Genomic DNA, 3,683 nt, shown 5'->3' with positions numbered 1-3,683 from the left:
CGCTCATGTAAACAATAGTTTCACTGTCCACATGATTTGGGAAAGCATATGCAGTGTAGGTTTGCCCAGGTCTTAAACCAGGAATATGCATTTCTTCTCCCTTAGCTAGTTGCATAATTGTCGTATCTCCATAAAGGTAAAATACCAGCGTTTTGTCTTTGCAATTATCGCTATCTTGAAGCTTCCAACGCAGTGTTGCGTACAGTGAACCATCGAATTCAGAAGTGATATCTGAAATCTTAGGTGCACCTGAAATTAGGAACCCAAAAACATTAAGCAATGTAGACGGTTTATCATTTATTATTTTCAATGATTACTGAAAGTAGATTGAAGTATGAAAAGTAGTTACAATCATATTCTCACATGAACAGTCAGTAATGAGACTTACCTAGAGTCTTTTGGAATTCTTCGCTGAATATTTTCCTAAAACCGGTCTCAGTCTTCAACTTCTTAGATATAGTAAGTTTTAAAACTTTTGGTATACACAATGGTATGCCACACAAAGTCAAATTGTTCGAAGTAGACACTACTGTTAAATCTCTATCACTGGGTACCTCCAATTCATATTTATAATCAGAATCTGGACTTTCTTCATTATCGACTTTAAATGTAGCACAATCAAATACATATGTTCTTTTGATGTTTAATGTACTCAGGTGGGCTTAATGTTTCAAAATCCCGATGAGAAAATATAGAAAACAGAGAAAAAGAAGTAGGAATGATTTACGTGGCGTTAATTAACTTAAAAACACTCAGTTAAAGCACATAGTAAAGTAATGGTGGTGTATTGTATTGAACATGAGAATTGAATGCCAGATTTCTTTTAGTCAGTTGACTTAAACAACTGTGTAAGGAATTACAACAGGCCACATTTTGATTTTGGTGCGTGAACAGCTCCAAAAATCCGTTGGTTTGATCACTTTGAAACTAATCGATAATTTACAGTACAACGTAACACTAAATTTACATTTTTCCTCAGAAAGCCTTTACGAAATATTTACTGCTGGAAAGACAACATGTATTTAAATTAAATGCTATAATCATCGGAATGTAATACTACTTAAAAATGATCTAACTTCACTTTAATCAAGATGTTTATATATATACAATTAGCCTCTAATTGTAATTGTCAATTTCAAACATCAAAAATGAGAGTTACCTTCTGTCAAGGTAATCCGTATGACGGCTATCAGACCCACAAACCCAAGTAACATCATTATTATTTGTAAATGATCTTTATAATTCCAAGTTCACTTAATACAGATATATATGTATATATAATATTCTAATGGTGTGATTTTATTTAATCAGATAACATTGGACCAGACAATATCACTCCACATTACTTTATTCTTCTTTTCGTGAATATAATTATTATTCTAATAACAATTTACTTTTCTGAGTAAAAGTTATCATTTTATTATAAAAATATCATGCCACATAAAAGTTTTATTATAAAAATATCATGCCACATAAAAGTTATGAATATAGTTTACTAAAAATTTAGAGTATTTGACCCAGAGAGTGTAATGAATCTATAACAGATATATATATATATATATATAAATCTTTGAGCTGTTTCAGTTGAATATATCTTCATTAGACTGAGTATGAATGTATTGATTGAGATATGTTGTCCACTTATTAACAAGTAATTACTTAATCCTGTTACCCCTCATGAAGGAGCATAGGCAGATCACCAGCATTATCCATCCAACTCTCAACTGGAAAATCCTTTACACTTCTTCCCAGTTAACATTCATCCTTTTCATATCTCCTCCCATTTCCTGACCTAGTTTGTGTTTACTGCCTTCCATATTTCCGTTTCCCTTCACCATTCCAAGTTAGCGTTTGCCTCATCATATAGTTTGATGATTTCCTCAATGTATGTCCTATCCACATCCAACGTCTCTTCCTAATTCTCTCTTCAGTTGGAAGCTGGTATGTTCTCTCCCACAGTAGGCTGTCAATCATGGTGTCCGGTCAACCGATATTGAGTATCTCACGTAGACAACTCTTTATAAATACTTGTACCTTCTTGATAATGGTTGTAGTAGTTCACCACAAATCAGCTCCATACAGTAGGACTAGCTTGACATTCGTATTGAAGATTCTGACTTCGATGTTGATTGACAGTTGTTTTGAGTTCCATTTATTCTTCAACTGTAGTAATGCTCTTTTTGCTTTGCCAATCCTCGTCTTCACATCTGCATCCGATTTCCCTTGTTCATCGATGATGATACCCAGGTACGTGAAAGATTCCACATCTTCCAGAGTTTCTCCATCGAGTGTGATTGGGTTGGTGTTTGTCATGTTGTACTTGAGGATCTTGGTTTATTACTTGTGTATGTTGAGGCCTAGTGCAACAGTGGCTGCTGCTACACTGTTTGTCTTGACCTACATTCGCTGGTGTGTATGGCATAGAATGGTCAGGTCATTTGTGAAATCCAGATCGTCTAGTTGCATGCAAGTTGTCCATTGTATTCCGTGCTTTTCCTCAGGTGTTGAGGTCTTCATAATCTAGTCAACTGCCAGAAGAAAGAGGAAGGGGGAGAGTAGACAGCCTTGTCTGACTCCGGTCCTCATTTGAAATGCGTCTGTCAACTGTCCTCCATGTTCCACATTGCACTGTATGAATCCTGTCGTATGAATTCCATGTGTTGTTGGTGATTTTCTCAGGTAAATTATGGTGTTGAAGAAGTTTCCATGAGATCTCACTCTCCAGGCTGTCAAACGCCTTATCATATTCAATGAATGTGATGTATTGTGAAGAGTTGCACTCAAATGATTATTGAACGATGATCCATAGAATCGTGAGCTGGTCTGTGCACAACCGATCCTTACGGAATCCGGTCCATTGATCTCGTTGAGTTTGTCATTATGTTGAAGAAAGACTGTATCGGACTTTTGTACTGTTGTTTCCACAGTTGTCCAGTGTTTCTCTAGCTTCAGGTTCATCTTGGCCACAATCAGGTAGTGATGTGAAGCCATATCAGATCCTCTCCTGTTTCTCACGTCTTTCATTGTCCTTCGGAATTTTTTGTTGATGCAAATATGATTAGTCTGGTTCTCTGTAGTGTGGTCAGGTGAGATCCATGTAGCTATGTGCATACGTTTTTGTGGGAATATTGTGCCACCTATAACCAATTTGTTGAATGCACATAAATTTGCAAATCTCTCTCTTGGTCCATGTCGTTCCATTATATCTTCATATCCGATGTTGTCCATTTCGACTTTGGCGTTTAGGTCTCCATTAGAATGGTCGGGTCCTTTCCTGGGCACTTCACTATGATTGACTACAGCCTCGAGTAGAACAGATCTTTATCGTCGTCGTTGCTATCATTGATGGTACATAACATTGGATAACATTCATCGTCATTCCATCCTTCTTTGTTTTGAATGATGCTTTGAGGATTCTGGATCCATGAGATTCTCATCCCATCAGTGCTTTATGTGCTTCTTTGTACAGCATAAGAGCAACTGCGTGAGTGTGTGGAGCATTTTACTCTAAATGATCGGAGTAGAGCAACATCTCTCTCGTATCTAGTCTGTGTTGTCCAGCTTGTGTCCACTGCGTTTCGCTGATTCCGAGTTCTGCCAATTTGTATTTCCTCATTTCGTTGCTAGTTGACTGGTCCTCCAGGTCCCCCACATTGCCTGGACATTCCATGTACCTATGTTAC

The 3,683-nt window shown here is 37.0% G+C and overlaps 1 non-coding gene across 1 annotated transcript; it reads right to left on the bottom strand.

Moving 5' to 3' along the window:
* Positions 1-2,061: 2,061 nt before the first annotated feature.
* Smp_tRNA_00016_Gln.1 lies at positions 2,062-2,129 on the bottom strand. Its single transcript has one exon. It is a non-coding gene (tRNA).
* Between the last annotated feature and the right edge of the window lie 1,554 nt (positions 2,130-3,683).

The sequence above is a fragment of the Schistosoma mansoni genome, assembly GCF_000237925.1.
Source record: "Schistosoma mansoni, WGS project CABG00000000 data, chromosome W unplaced supercontig 0115, strain Puerto Rico, whole genome shotgun sequence".
In the NCBI taxonomy this organism is placed as follows: domain Eukaryota; kingdom Metazoa; phylum Platyhelminthes; class Trematoda; order Strigeidida; family Schistosomatidae; genus Schistosoma; species Schistosoma mansoni.
The sequence above is the reverse complement of the archived record's forward strand: the minus strand, read 5'-3'. Positions and strand labels throughout refer to the sequence as shown.